This window comes from Oncorhynchus masou, chromosome 3 (assembly GCF_036934945.1).
Source record: "Oncorhynchus masou masou isolate Uvic2021 chromosome 3, UVic_Omas_1.1, whole genome shotgun sequence".
Classification (NCBI taxonomy): Eukaryota; Metazoa; Chordata; class Actinopteri; order Salmoniformes; family Salmonidae; genus Oncorhynchus; species Oncorhynchus masou.
This window is the reverse complement of record NC_088214.1, coordinates 12999625-13016241: the sequence shown is the minus strand read 5'-3', so window position 1 is coordinate 13016241 and position 16617 is coordinate 12999625. Positions and strand designations below refer to the sequence as shown.

The 16617-nt window shown below is 45.0% G+C and overlaps 1 pseudogene; it reads left to right on the top strand.

Annotated features, from left to right (window-relative positions):
• The first annotated feature begins 211 nt into the window (after positions 1-211).
• Positions 212-14690, top strand: LOC135518992 (zona pellucida sperm-binding protein 4-like; annotated as a pseudogene).
• Positions 14691-16617: the final 1927 nt, after the last annotated feature.

Sequence of the window (16617 nt, the reverse complement as noted above, 5' to 3'; positions counted from 1 at the left end):
ATTTAATTGCACAGGGTTAGAAAGGGATTGATTTTCATTACAGGGTCAGTTTCTAGCATTTTATTATACTCAATCAGGTATATATATCTGCATTAGGCAGAACAGGCTGTAAAGGACAGTATTGCAGATACATGTCTTATTGAAGAAAGATACTTAGCTTATATCTTATTGAGCAGGTATGGCAGTGAGGTGGTGTTCCTATAGGTTTGTTATGTTGGTAGTGTTTGCATGTTATGCTGATGCACAGCCCAACTGGTGGTTTCCTCCAACCAACAACCCCCAACCTCAAGTTAAGCCTAAGCAGCCCCAATGGCCAGAGCCCCAGTGGCCACAGCAGCAAACTCCCCAGAAACCACAACAGCGGACTCCCCAGAGGCCAGAGTCCCAGGGGCCACAGCTGCAGACTCCCCAGAGGCCAGAGCCCCAGAGGCCACAACAGCAAACTCCCCAGAGGCCAGAGCCCCAGAGGCCACAACAGCAGACTCCTCAGAGACCAGAGTCCAAGGGGCCACAGCAGCAAACTCCCCAGAGCCCCGAGCCCCAGTGGCCACAGCCCCATGGACCACAGCTGCAGACTCCTCAGTGGCCACAGCTGCAGACTCATCAGTGGCCACAGCCGCAGACTCCCCAGAGACCAGAGCCCCAGGGGCCACAGCCGCAGACTCCCCAGAGACCAGAGCCCCAGGGGCCACAGCCGCAGACTCCCCAGAGACCAGAGCCCCATGGACCACAGCTGCAGACTCCCCAGTGGCCACAACTGCAGACTCCCCAGTGGCCACAGCTGCAGACTCCCCAGAGACCAGAGCTCCAGGGGCCACAGCTGCAGACTCCCAAGAGACCAGAGCTCCAGGGGCTACAGCTGCAGGGGCCACAGCTGCAAACTCCCCAGAGACCAGAGCCCCAGGGGCCACAGCTGCAGACTCCCAAGAGACCAGAGCTTCAGGGGCTACAGCTGCAGGGGCCACAGCTGCAAACTCCCCAGAGACCAGAGCCCCAGGGGCCACAGCTGCTGACTCCCCAGGGACCAGAGACACAGGGGCCACAGCTGCAGGCTCCCCAGGGGCCACAGCTACAGACTCCCCAGGCACCGGCACCCCAGGGGCCAGAGCCCCAGGGGCCACTGCTGCAGGCTCCCCAGGGGCCACAGCTACAGACTCCCCAGGCACCGGCACCCCAGGGGCCACAACTGCAGACTCCCCAGAGACCAGCGCCCCAGGGGCCACAGCTGCAGGCTCCCCAGGGACCAGAGCCCCAGGGGACACAGCTGCAGGCTCCCCAGGCTCCTCAGGGGCCACAGCTACAGACTCCCCAGTGGCCACAGCTACAGACTCCCCAGGGCCCGGCGCAGCAGCTGCAAACTCCCCAAGGTCCACAGCTGCAGACTCCCCAGGGGCCACAGCTACAGACTCCCCAGGGGCCAGTGCCACAAGGTCCACATAAGCAAACTCCCCAGTGGCCAGCAGTAACTAAAACTCAAAATCCGAGATGCCAAGTCGAGTCTAAGGATACAGTGCAATGTGGAACCTCTAAAATTACTTTGGCTCAATGTGAGGCTATCGACTGCTGCTTCAATGGACAGCAGTGCTACTATGGGAAGGCAGGTGAGAGTCTGCTAGATCTTTCTTGTAATGCTCTGTATTTGAACAAAACATAACATTTAACATTTAAGTCATTTAGCAGACGCTCTTATCCAGAGCAACTTACAAATTGGTGAATTCACCTTCTGACATCCAGTGGAACAGCCACTTTACAATAGTGCATCTAAGTCATTTAAGGGGGGGGGGGTGAGAAGGATTACTTTATCCTGTCCTAGGTATTCCTTGAAGAGGTGGGGTTTCAGGTGTCTCCGGAAGGTGGTGATTGACTCCGCTGTCCTGGCGTCGTGAGGGAGTTTGTTCCACCATTGGGGGGCCAGAGCAGCGAACAGTTTTGACTGGGCTGAGCGGGAACTGTACTTCCTCAGTGGTAGGGAGGCGAGCAGGCCAGAGGTGGATGAACGCAGTGCCCTTGTTTGGGTGTAGGGCCTGATCAGAGCCTGGAGGTACTGCGGTGCCGTTCCCCTCACAGCTCCGTAGGCAAGCACCATGGTCTTGTAGCGGATGCGAGCTTCAACTGGAAGCCAGTGGAGAGAGCGGAGGAGCGGGGTGACGTGAGAGAACTAGGGAAGGTTGAACACCAGACGGGCTGCGGCGTTCTGGATGAGTTGTAGGGGTTTAATGGCACAGGCAGGGAGCCCAGCCAACAGCGAGTTGCAGTAATCCAGACGGGAGATGACAAGTGCCTGGATTAGGACCTGCGCCGCTTCCTGTGTGAGGCAGGGTCGTACTCTGCGGATGTTGTAGAGCATGAACCTACAGGAACGGGCCACCGCCTTGATGTTAGTTGAGAACGACAGGGTGTTGTCCAGGATCTCGCCAAGGTTCTTAGCGCTCTGGGAGGAGGACACAATGGAGTTGTCAACCGTGATGGCGAGATCATGGAACAGGCAGTCCTTCCCCGGGAGGAAGAGCAGCTCCGTCTTGCCGAGGTTCAGCTTGAGGTGGTGATCCGTCATCCACACTGATATGTCTGCCAGACATGCAGAGATGTGATTCGCCACCTGGTCATCAGAAGGGGGAAAGGAGAAGATTAATTGTGTGTCGTCTGCATAGCAATGATAGGAGAGACCATGTGAGGTTATGACAGAGCCAAGTGACTTGGTGTATAGCGAGAATAGGAGGGGGCCTAGAACAGAGCCCTGGGGGACACCAGTGGTGAGAGCCACGCCACCTGGTAGGAGCGACCTGTCAGGTAGAACGCAATCCAAGCGTGGGCCGCGCCGGAGATGCCCAACTCGGAGAGGGTGGAGAGGAGGATCTGATGGTTCACAGTATCGAAGGCAGCCGATAGGTCTAGAAGGATGAGAGCAGAGGAGAGAGAGTTAGCTTTAGCAGTGCGGAGCGCCTCCGTGATACAGAGAAGAGCAGTCTCAGTTGAATGACTAGTCTTGAAACCTGACTGATTTGGATCAAGAAGGTCATTCTGAGAGAGATAGCGGGAGAGCTGGCCAAGGACGGCACGTTCAAGAGTTTTGGAGAGAAAAGAAAGAAGGGATATTGGTCTGTAGTTGTTGACATCGGAGGGGTCGAGTGTAGGTTTTTTCAGAAGGGGTGCAACTCTCGCTCTCTTGAAGACGGAAGGGACGTAGCCAGCGGTCAGGGATGAGTTGATGAGCGAGGTGAGGTAAGGGAGAAGGTCTCCGGAAATGGTCTGGAGAAGAGAGGAGGGGATAGGGTCAAGCGGGCAGGTTGTTGGGCGGCCGGCCGTCACAAGAAGCGAGATTTCATCTGGAGAGAGAGGGAGAAAGAGGTCAGAGCACAGGGTAGGGCAGTGTGAGCAGAACCAGCGGTGTCGTTTGACTTAGCAAACGAGGATCGGATGTCGTCGACCTTCTTTTCAAAATGGTTGACGAAGTCATCTGCAGAGAGGGAGGAGGGGGGAGGAGGATTCAGGAGGGAGGAGAAGGTGGCAAAGAGCTTCCTAGGGTTAGAGGCAGATGCTTGGAATTTAGAGTGGTAGAAAGTGGCTTTAGCAGCAGAGACAGAGGAGGAAAATGTAGAGAGGAGGGAGTGAAAGGATGCCAGGTCCGCAGGGAGGCGAGTTTTCCTCCATTTCCGCTCAGGTGCCCGGAGCACTGTTCTGTGAGCTCGCAATGAGTCGTCGAGCCACGGAGCGGGAGGGGAGGACCGAGCCGGCCTGGAGGATAGGGGACATAGAGAGTCAAAGGATGCAGAAAGGGAAGAGAGGAGGGTTGAGGAGGCAGAATCAGGAGATAGGTTGGAGAAGGTATGAGCAGAGGGAAGAGATGATAGGATGGAAGAGGAGAGAGTAGCGGGGGAGAGAGAGCGAAGGTTGGGACGGCGCGATACCATCCGAGTAGGGGCAGTGTGGGAAGTGTTGGAATGAGAGCGAGATTGAAAAGTACACAAGGTAGTGGTCGGAGACTTGGAGGGGAGTTGCAATGAGGTTAGTGGAAGAACAGCATCTAGTAAAGATGAGGTCGAGCGTATTGCCTGCCTTGTGAGTAGGGGGGGAAGGTGAGAGGGTGAGGTCAAAAGAGGAGAGGAGTGGAAAGAAGGAGGCAGAGAGGAATGAGTCAAAGGTAGACGTGGGGAGGTTAAAGTCGCCCAGGACTGTGAGAGGTGAGCCGTCCTCAGGAAAGGAGCTTATCAAGGCATCAAGCTCATTGATGAACTCTCCGAGGGAACCTGGAGGGCGATAAATGATAAGGATGTTAAGCTTGAAAGGGCTGGTAACTGTGACAGCATGGAATTCAAAGGAGGCGATAGACAGATGGGTAAGGGGAGAAAGAGAGAATGACCACTTGGGAGAGATGAGGATCCCGGTGCCACCACCCCGCTGACCAGAAGCTCTCGGGGTGTGCGAGAACACGTGGGCGGACGAAGAGAGAGCAGTAGGAGTAGCAGTGTTATCTGTGGTGATCCATGTTTCCGTCAGTGCCAAGAAGTCGAGGGACTGGAGGGAGGCATAGGCTGAGATGAACTCTGCCTTGTTGGCCGCAGATCGGCAGTTCCAGAGGCTACCGGAGACCTGGAACTCCACGTGGGTCGTGCGCGCTGGGACCACCAGATTAGGGTGGCCGCGGCCACGCGGTGTGGAGCGTTTGTATGGTCTGTGCAGAGAGGAGAGAACAGGGATAGATAGACACATAGTTGACAGGCTACAGAAGAGGCTACGCTAATGCAAAGGAGATTGGAATGACAAGTGGACTACACGTCTCGAATGTTCAGAAAGTTAAGCTTACGTAGCAAGAATCTTACTGACTAAAATGATTGAAATGATACAGTACTGCTGGAGTAGGCTAGCTGGCAGTGGCTGCGTTGTTGACTTTGTAGGCTAGCTGGCAGTGGCTGCGTTGTTGACACTACACTAATCAAGTCGTTCCGTCGAGTGTAATAGTTTCTACAGTGCTGCTATTCGGGGGCTAGCTGGCTAGCTAGCAGTGTTGATTACGTTACGTTACGTTACGTTAAAAGAACGACAATAGCTGGCTAGCTAACCTAGAAAATTGCTCTAGACTACACAATTGTCTTAGATACAAAGACGGCTATGTAGCTAGCTAGCTACAATCAAACAAATCAAACCGTTGTACTGTAATGAAGTGAAATGAAAATGTGATACTACCTGTGGAGCGAAGCGGAATGTTGACCGGGTTGTTGAAGTTTAATTCGGTAGACGTTGGCTAGCTGTTGGCTAGCTAGCTAGCAGTATCTCCTACGTTAAGGACGACAAATAGCTGGCTAGCTAACCTCGGTAAATTAAGATAATCACTCTAAGTCTACACACTCTAAACTACACAATTATCTTGGATACGAAGACAGCAAAGACAACTATGTAGCTAGCTAACACTACACTAATCGAGTCGTTCAGTTGAGTGTAATAGTTTCTACAGTGCTAGTAGACGGTGGATGTTAGCTAGCTGCTGGGCAGATAGCAGTGTAGACTACGTTAGGACGACGAAATACGATAATTACGCAATTATCTTTGATACAAAGACGGCTATGTAGCTAGCTAAGAAGAAATTGCTAAGATTAGACAAATCAAACCGTTGTACTATAATGAAATGTAATGAAAAGTTATACTACCTGCGGACCAAAGTGTAGATGCGACCGCTCGCTCCAACCCGGAAAACCCATAAAAAATGTATCTTTCCCCAGTGACTGTGCAGTGTACCATGGATGCTCAGTTTGTGGTGGTGGTGGCCAGGAATGCTACTTGGCCCAAAATAGACATTGATACCATCATTCTGCTGGGGGGAAACAACGGCCCCTGCAGTCCTGTTGGCATCACTTCAGCCTTTGCCATATACCAGTTCCCTGTCACAGCCTGTGGAACCACTCTGAAGGTGAGTAGAGAGACAGAATATTCATTGTGTACACTGGCTCAGTATTAAAGGCCCAGCGTAGTAGAAAACAGGATTCCTGTTTTCCACACTATGAGGTTGGAATAATATTGTGAAAATTATGATAATGCCCTTTTAGCGCCAGAGCCGTTTGAAAAAACTGCCTGAAAATTCAGTGTTTTGGTGGGATGGAGTTTTGGTAGTAAATTAGTTAACAGACCATTAGGAAATAAAGTTCCAAACCTTTCTGCCAATCACAGCTCGTTTTCAGTTTTCCCCTCCCCACTCCCAGACAGTCCTAGCAAAATTCTTGCATGAGAAATTGCTCTTTGCTAAGAAGCTATTTTAGTTTATTTTTGACCATTTTAATTTAAACCCATCATTGTTAACCAGAAATTATTTGTTAGAGATAAAAATGGTTGTATTGTTGGATGTTTAAAGGCCAATTCCGCCACTTTTCAACTTCATTTTCATAATCTCCAGCACCAAACCAGTGTCTATATATGTGAAACAGCGCGTTTCTATGATCTGTGGTTGAAAAGAGTGAGCCTTAAAAGTGCTTCTGTGACATCACAGGGTAGAATTAAAAGGAAAAACGGTCATATTCAAAACCTGCAACAAGTTTCTAGCCCAAGCAGGGCTCTAATCTCCCAAATAATAATTGCTGTAATGATAAGGCTCCGCTGCACCTTTGTTTCCAAGTGCAGATTCGATAGTCATGGTTGCATCATTACTACAGCAAAAATGGCTTGCATCTCGCCCAATCAGGGCTTTATCTTCCTATAGCGGATCGCCGGGACTGCAATTTATATTCATAAACCATGTCATTTTGTATTTTAATTAGGATCCCCCATCAGCTGTTGCAAAAGCAGCAGCTACTCTTCCTGGGGTCTACACAAAACATGAAACATAATACAGAACTAGGCAAGAACAGCTCAAGGACAGAACTACATACATAAAAAAAAGGCACACGTAGCCTACATATCAATGCATACACAAACTATCTAGGTTAAATAGGGGAGAAGCGTTGTGCCGCGAGGTGTTGCTTTACCAGGTTTGCTGTTTATTTGAGATATATATATATATATATTATATTATATGTATATAAATGTGCCCTGGGCTGTTCTAAAACTACTTGCGCGTTGTTAAACATTTGTTTACACATTGTTCCATCATTGGCTAGCTAGGTAACAACCTAGTAACTTTACCAGTATACCCAAACATTTGGGGACACAGAAAGAAAGGAAAAGGGCTAGCTTCTTCCGGAGATCAATCATACCATTGAATGAAATGTCAAAATAATAGTAGAAGGAATTATTTATTTCAGCTTTTATTTCTTTCATCACATTCCCTGTGGGTCAGAAATTTACATACTCAATTAGTACTTGGTAGCATTGCCTTTAAATTGTTTTACTAGGGTCAAACGTTTTGGGTAGCCTTCCACAAGCTTGTCCACAAGAATGTTTGAATATTCCTTCTGACAGAGCTGGTGTAACTGAGTCAGGTCTCTAGGCCTCCTTGCTCGCACATGCTTTTTCAGTTCGGCCCACAAATTTTCTATAGGATTGTGGTCAGGGCTTTGTGATGGCCACTCCAATACCTTGACCTTGTTGTCCTTAAGCCATTTTGCCACAAATTTGGAAATATGCTTGGGGTCATTGTCCATTTGGAAGACCCATTTGCGACCAAGCTTTAACTTCCTGACTGATGTCTTGAGATGTTGCTTCAATATATCCACATCATTTTCCTCCCTCATGATGCCATCTATTTTGTGAAGTGCACCAGTTCCTCCTACAGCAAAGCACCCCCACAACATGATGCTGCCACCCCCGTGCGTCACGGTTGGGATGGTGTTTTTCGGCTTGCAAGCCTCCCCCTTTTTCCTCCAAACATAACAATGGTCATTATGGCCAAACAGTTCTATATTTGTTTCATCAGACCAGAGGATACTTCTCAAATGTACGATCTTTGTCCCCATGTGCAGTTGCAACCAGTAGCCTGGATTTTTTTGTGGTGGTTTTGGAGCAGTGGCTTCTTCCTTGCTGAGCGGCCTTTCAGGTTATGTCGATTTAGGACTCGTTTTACTGTGGAAATAGATACCTTTATACCCGTTTCCTCCAGCATCTTCACAAGGTCCTTTGCTGTTGTTCTGGGATTTTATTTGCACTTTTCACACCAAAGTACGTTCATCTCTATGAGACAGAGCATGTCTCCTTCCTGAGTGGTATGACGGCTGCGTGGTCCCATGGTGTTTATACTTGCGTACTATTGTTTGTACAGATGAATGTGGTACCCTCAGGTGTTGGACTTGTGGAGGTCTACAATTTTTTTCTGAGGTCTTGGCTGATTTTTATTTTTTTTTTCTATGTCAAGCAAAGATGCACTGAGTTTGAAGGTAGGCCTTGAAATATATACACAGGTACACCTCCAATTGACTCAAATGATGTCAATTAGCCTATCAGAAGCTTCTAACGCAATGACATCATTTTGGGGAATTTTCCAAGCTGGTTAAAGGCACAGTCACCTTAGTGTATGTAAACTTCTGACCCACTGGAATTGTGATACAGTGAATTATAAGTGAAATAATCTGTCTGTAAATAATTGTTGGAAAAATTACTTGTCATGCACAGAGTAGATGTCCTAACCAACTTGCCAAAATGATAGTTTGTTAACAAGACATTTGTGGAGTGGTTGAAAAACAAGTTAATGACTCCAACATAAGCATATGTAAACTTCCGACATCGACATATATATAGAAATGTTATTATAATACAAAAACACTGTCATGGGAAGCACAAATAAGCTTCTCAAATCACCCAGAAAAACGGTTACATTCATCCACAAATAAGACCTCAATCAATACAACAAGATTAAACGAATTTTGTGCATTAAAACTAAAAGCAGATTTACCTAAGGAACCTCAAGAGTTAACCAATACTGTGAATGGGTTAGGCAACTCAGTTGTCTATACTTCAACAGCAAAAAAAGATGGATAAGAGGTAAAGTAGGGTTTTGTAAACAAAAAGTGACTAATGTAGAGATCTATGGGTCTTTAGCGAAGTCCAGCCAACCTTTTGAAATGGGATGCAGTGATGAGTATCAAAACGGTCACCTGTAACAAAATGAAGGGCACTATGGTAGATGGCATCCAAAGGTTTAAGAGTAGTAGCAGCTGCACTTTGATAAATAATATCGCCATAATAAACAGATAAAAGGTTGACTGAATAATCTGCTTCCTACTTGCTGAGAGAAAGCCACAATCTGTTTTTGTAGAAAAATAACTTTAAATCTTAGCTTCTTCAACAACTCATCTACAGTGGGGCAAAAAAGTATTTAGTCAGCCACCAATTGTGCAAGTTCTCCCACTTAAAAAGATGAGAGGCCTGTAATTTTCATCATAGGTACACTTCAACTATGACAGACCAAATGAGGGAAAAAAAATCCAGAAAATCACATTGTAGGATTTTTAATGAATTTATTTGCAAATTATGGTGGAAAATAAGTATTTGGTCACCTACAAACAAGCAAGATTTCTGGCTCTCACAGACCTGTAACTTCTTCTTTAAGAGGCTCCTCTGTCCTCCACTCGTTACCTGTATTAATGGCACCTGTTTGAACTTGTTATCAGTATAAAAGACACCTGGTGGCTGACTAAATTGGTGGCTGACTAAATACTTTTTTGCCCCACTGTATATATATAAATCCATATCAATCCAAATGCTTAAGTATTTATATGTGGGGATGCGTTCGATTGGAGAACCATCTAATGAGTGAACATGTAGTTGAAACATTCTTACAAGAGTTTGAAAATAACATGCATTTGATTGTCAGTATTAAGCTCAAGTTTTTAAATCAGCAAAGGATTTCTGGATAGCTTAGTTTTGACACAGCCAGATCGACAGTAGAGGCAGAAGCATACATAGTATAATCTGCATATATATTACGTTTACCATTAACAGATTGACCAATGGTGTTAATATAAAAATGACTTAATTTAAATGACAGATATTCGTATGAATATTTTACATTTTTATAATAAACTAATATCTTTAGTGTTACATATTCGTTTCCAGGTCACATGTGCTTCAAAAGTAGCTGGAATTCATAAAGGCCGAATATGAGCTGTATCTCAATTTTAAAAATCTTATTTTCTGGTGCTCCTACATTTCCTGCGGTGCTCCTACATTTCCTGCTGTGCTCCTACATTTTTAATGTTGGGAAAATGAAAAAAGGAATCTTGAAAATGTTCATTTAGAGCCCTGAGCCCAAGGTATTTTCTTGCTCCTCACATCACCACGAATCTCATGGTGTTTGAAAATCAGTTTTTGATGATACCAAACTTAGAAATGTGCCATTTTCACAAATGTTGACACTGGTATTATGCTGGAGATCCTGAAAATGAGATTTAAAGGTGGTGGAGTTGCCCTTTAACAGTGGATTCTCCCCTGCAGGAGGAAAATGGTTATATGGTTTATGAGAACAGGATGATGTCTTCCTATGAAGTGGGGGTCGTACCCCAAGGCGCCATCACCAGAGACAGCCAATTTGAGTGAGTCTTCTCTCTGTAAGATTGAATTTTATTGATTCCCAAGATCTAGTTTCCTGCATCCAGATTTAGCACACAAAGTGTTGATTTGCTTCAAGATCCTACTGTATCAGTCACTGCCATGGTCTCCTTCTCTAGGCTGCTGTTCCAGTGTAAGTACTCCAATACTGCGGTGAAGGCTCTGGTTATTGAGGTGAACAGTGTTCCTGCACCTGCTCCGGTTGCTGTTATGGGACCGCTCAGATTGGAACTCAGACTGGCCAAAGGAACTTGTGACACCAAGACATGTAAAGATGGTAAGGTTTATTTCATTTCAGACTTGTTCTGTGTCAATTTGTAGAACTTCAAACATATTGTTTTTTATAATTGACTTTTACATGCATTTGTTTTCTTCTTGAATCCTGTCTGACTTCCAGAGTCCAGTGCCTTCACATCGTTTTACACTGAGGAAGACTACCCTCTCACCAAAGTCCTGAGACAACCTGTATACGTTGAGGTGCGCATCCTGGAGAAGAAGGATCCCAACCTGGTCCTATTGCTGGAGCGCTGCTGGACCACCTCTGACCCCAGCCTTGTCAGCATGCCCCAGTGGGACCTCCTCATTGAAAAGTGAGTAACTACAGTACTAATCCACTTGATTATGCATGTCTTGCTCATTTTTTCAAATATGTATTTTGAACAATATGTTTGACATTTCGTCATTATGTGACTTCAGATTGAATCTTCTACCACTATGTACACTAAACACAAATGTGAACGCAACATGTAAAGTGTTGGTTCCATGTTTCATGAGCTGAAATAAAAGATCTCAAATCTTCCATATGCAGAATTTTTTGTTTACATCCCTGTTAGTGAGCATTTTTCCTTTGCCAAGATAGTCCATGCACCTAACCAGTGTGGCATAACAAGAAGCTGATTAAAAAGCATGATCATTACACAGGTGCACCTAATGCTGGGGACAATAAAAGGACACTAAAGTGCAGTTTTGTCACAAAACACAATGCCACAGATGTCTTAGGTGTTGAGGGAGCGTGCAGTTGGTATGCTGACAGCAGGAATGTCCACCAGAGCTGTTACCAGAGCATTTGATGTTAATTTCTCTACCATAAGCCACCACCAATGTTGTTTTAGAGAATTTGTCAGTTCGTCCAACCGGCCTCACAATCGAAGACCACGTGTAACCACGCCAGCCCAGGAACCACATCCAGCTTCTTCACCTGCGGGATCGTCTGAGACCTGCTACTTGGACAGCTGATGAATCTGTGGGTTTGCACAACCAATGGATTTCCGTACAAAACGGTCAAAAACCATCACAGGAAAGCTCATCTACATGCTCATCGTCCTCACCAGGGTCTTGACCTGCCTGCAGTTCGACGTTGTAACCGATTGCAGTGGGCAAGCACTCACCTTCGATGGCCACTGGCACGCTGGAGAAGTGTGCTCTTCACGGATGAATCCCGGTTTCAACTGTACCGTGCAGATGGCATGGCATCGAGTGGGCGAGCAGTTTGCTGAATTCAATGTTGTGAACTGAGTGCCCCATGGTGGCAGTGGGGTTATGGCAGGCATAAGCTACGGACAACAAACACAATTGCATTTTATCAATGGCAATTTGAATGCACAGACATACAGTACCGTGATGAGTGTCTGAGGCCCATTGTTGTGCCATTCATCTGTCGTGTCTTTACTATCATTAAATTGTAGACATTGTTTTTATCAAAGATTCTCTAATTAGTATTACGCGATCAACTGATTAGTCATGTAACTGTAATTAACTAGGAAGTCGGGGCACCAAGGAAAAATATTCAGATTACAAAGTTATCATTTCCTAAAATAACTTTTCAGATATTTTATCTGATCAATTAGTCTTCAAATTAATTATTTACCTCACGTTAGTCTCATTCCAAACGTCGTAAATTGTTGGTTATCTGCACGAACCCAGTCTTCACTGAGTCATCCATACATCAATTGTCTTAAATAATTTATTTATTACTAATTAAGTAATTCACAGGAATGCATAAACAAACAAACAAGGTAAATGTGGTTATAAGAAATGATAGGGGAATGTGCCCTAGTGGGCTAAACAGGCATGGAGGCTTATTAGACTTTGCACATGAACGCTCACTAATTTGGGAACAATTGCAATCAATATATATATTTGCGCTCAGTGTGTCGTCTTGATCACTGGTGAAAAGTTTGTTTCTGTTGGAGAGTTGTGTCCTCTCTCTCTGTCTTGGTGAGAGGGGATAGTTCAGAGTGACATTCATTCATTTGTTATAGAATGGATGTTTCGGCGATTGTCGTGATACCGAATTCCTAGCTGCAGACTAGTAATTCATATCAAAGACTTGTTCTTATTCTGTCGGTATCGATAGTCTCAGAGTTTAACCACGTGGTATGGTTAAAAGATTCCGCAACCTTTGTCCTCTCCTAATGGAGAAAAACATGGTCTGGTGATCATTTCCCAAAGTTAGGTTTTATTTCGGAATTGCAGAAAATGGGCTGTCCCAGGATGCCTGACCCTAACTGGGCTCAGGGGCGGTCCTATGATTTAGTTCAAGTCAAAAGGGAATTGTATTTTCCTTCATTCTACAGTCCAAAACATATTACACAATTTCACAAACAGTATCATACTCACTCATTCACCTTATACAATAATTAGATGTAAACCTCATGAGGCTATTATATAAACAGCGTTATGGTAATGTGGCCACACCATCTCCCATGAGCTTCCCCAAGTTGTAACAAACGGATCAGTTCGTAGCTGGATTCTTCACCGATCTTTTATACTTTCTCTGGAAAATGAAATTTGTTCGTACCTCAAGTTCTGTGAGGTGGAAGAAATTCCTTTGTGCTCTATAAAAATTTACTCTGCCTCTTATACTATGTGGCAGGGTCTTCTCAGGAATGTACGACCTCTCTCTGACCACAGCAGCCTAGTTGAAGGAGGCAAGGGGGAGGCAGGGAGAGGGAGGGAGAGGGGATGGGGCTTGCTATACCTAAAGAGGGCAACGTCATGACACATCCATCATAATCACTTCATGCTTCAGCATGATAATGCACAGCCCCAGATTGCAAGTATCTGTACACATTTCCTGGAAGCTGAAAATGTCCCAGTTCTTCCATGGCCTGTATACTCAGACATATCACCCATTGAGCATGTTTGGGATGCTCTGGATTGACGTGTAAGACAGGGTGTTCCAGTTCCGGACAATATACTGTATATAGCAGCCTGTGAAAAGTAGTGGGACAACATTCCACAATCAACAGCCTGATCAACTCTCTGTGAAGGAGATGTGTTGAGCTGCATGAAGCAAATGGTAGTCACACCAGATACTGACTGGTTTTCTGATCCACACCCTACCTTTAAGGTATCTTGTGACAAACATATGCATATCTGTATTCCCAGTTATGTGCAATCCATAGATTAGGGCCTAATTTATTTATTTCAATTGACTGACTTCCCTTTATGAACTAACTCAGTTCAATCTTTGAAATTGTTGTATAATGCATTTATATTTTTGTTTAGTGTATTTGGAATTGAGGCTTGGCAACATGAAGTTTCTACTACTCCCCTCTCTTTCTCCAGATGTTCTGACCAGAATGATAAGTACCAGACCACCATGGTCCCTGTGGAACTCTCCTCTGGCCTTCTGTACCCCAGCCACTACAAACGCTTCATCCTCAAGATGTTTACCTTTGTGGATCACACTCTGGCTCCCCGCAAAGATACAGTAATTGGCTACCTTTATTCATACCTATTTGATATAATACACACAACTTGATGTGCCATTGGCTTTTCACCAACTGATTTTATGCTGTACTCTTGACAGATTTTCATCCACTGTAGTGCATCTTTGTGCTACCCTACTCCATTGGACTCCTGTGAACCAAAATGCAACAAACAAAGTGGGTAGTATTCTCCCTTTACAAAGGCCTTGTTTGGACACTGTAGCCCATATTTAAAGTGTCTCGGAGTACGAGTGCTGATCTAGGATCAGATTCTTCCTGTCCATAACCTTAATCATTAGCATGATTTAAAAGACAGCTGATCCTAAATCAACAATCCTAGGCTCAGATGCTTTGTGGTTGTGAATATGACCCAGGTTCTGTTCTTAACTGTTTCCGTTGTGATTTACAGGAAGTGATGTTGCTTGGAGGAAGACTAGGCAAACTGCGGTGGTCTCCAGTGGAGAAGTGATCCTGGTTGACAAAAAGCCAACCTAGCCTTCAAACTACTGATACTAGCTACAGTTTGTAGCAGGATATGAAATGATGTACTCCGTCCTTCCATACCCATTACAGTGTTGGTATTGAAAAGCACTGGCAGTACTTTTTCTACGAACCTTTGACCTGGCGATTGTTTCTAATTTCTTAATACGGAAGAAACGTATCTCTTATAAACGTCCTTGTCCCATTGCAGGTGGTACTCCTAAAATGAGACTATTCAGAAAGATATTAAATCCACATTTTGCACCGAGTAAGGAGTTCCCTCGCCTTTCCCAACATATTGCAGGGACTACTATTTTCTATGCGACACGGTACAGCAACGCGTAGAAGTAGACAACAGCGCATCACACAGTGCGACCAAAACAAAGTTCTATACACATGCAAGAGGCATTTCTCATTAGATACAAACAGTGGATTTCATATTTTTCTGAATATTCTTGTTTTTTTGGAGTTCCATCTGCAACTGGACAAATTAGTTTATAAGACTCTGGAACCTTCAGAATCGAGAATGAAGAATGTACCGCAAAGTAAAGGTTTGTCTAAAATATCCTGATTACGGCTAAACAGCAGTTTAGGCATGACATCAGACACAAGCTTTAGCTCTGCAGCTAAATTTCGTGTTTACATGGCTATGACAAAACATGGGTTCCTGATTTCGCAACGTATTCGTTTCTAATAAACAGTTGTACCCCCCAAATTATATTGACTTATTTGTGGATATTAAAACCTACTCTTACCACCAAAATGTGGATATAGGATCTGTAAATCTTGTCAGGTTTGTTATGTGAATGCATTGTCTTATTCCTGGAATCATTGAAAGCAGTGGTCAAGGTTGTGTAGAACTATCATTCTATGCTAGGCCATTCCAACCCTGTTCCTGGAGTGCTACCCTCCTGTAGGTTTTCACTGCACCTGAGTTTAACAATTAGCTGCTTGATAAACTGAGCCTGGTTTGTTGAAACTGGGGTTGTCGTGAAAACCTACAGAGTAGCTCTCCAGGAGAGCCCTGTTCAAGGCCAAAACACAGAACAGTCTAAGTAGTTTTTCTATACTGAACAAAAATATAAAACAATTTAAGATTGTACTGTGTTACAGTTCATATAAGGAAATCAGTCAATTCAAATAAGTTATGTCCTAATCTATGGATTTCTCATGACTGGGCAAGGACACAACCATTTGGCGGCCTGGGAGAGCATAGGCCCACCCACTGAGGAGCCAGGCCCAGCCAATCAGAATGAGTTTTTCCCCACAAAAGGGCTTTATTTGACAAAAATACTCCTCAGCATCACCTCAGACAATCCTGCAGGTGAAAAAGTTGGATGTGGATGGGATGGTGTGGTCTGCCATTGTGAGGCTGGTTGGATGTTCTGCCAAATTTTCTAAAACAATGTTAGAGGCAGTTTTTGGTAGAGAAATTAACATGCAATTCTCTGGCAACCGCTCTGGTGGACATTCCTGCAGTCAGATACCAATTGCGCGCTCCCTCATCTGTGGCATTGTGTTGTGACAAAATTGCACATTTTACACAAGGTGCACCTGTGTAATGGTCCTGCTGTTTAATCAGGATCTTGATATGCCACACCAGTAAAGTGGATGGATTATCTTGGCAAAGGAGAAATGCTCAATAACAGTGAAGTAAACAAATGTGTGGCCCAAATTTGGGGGAAATGTTGCATTTGGAACTTTTCTGGCATCTTATTTCATGTAATTTATTTATATTTTACCAGGCAAGTCAATTAAGAACAAATTCTTATTTTCAATGACGGCCTGGGAACAGTGGGTTAGCTGCCTGTTCAGGGGCAGAACGCCTTGTCAGCTCGGGGGTTTGAATTCGCAACCTTCCGGTTACTTGTCCAACGCTCTAACCACTAGGCTACCCTGCCGCCCTAATAATAAACACTTTATTTTGGTTCAATATATATGGGCATTTCCATGGTAA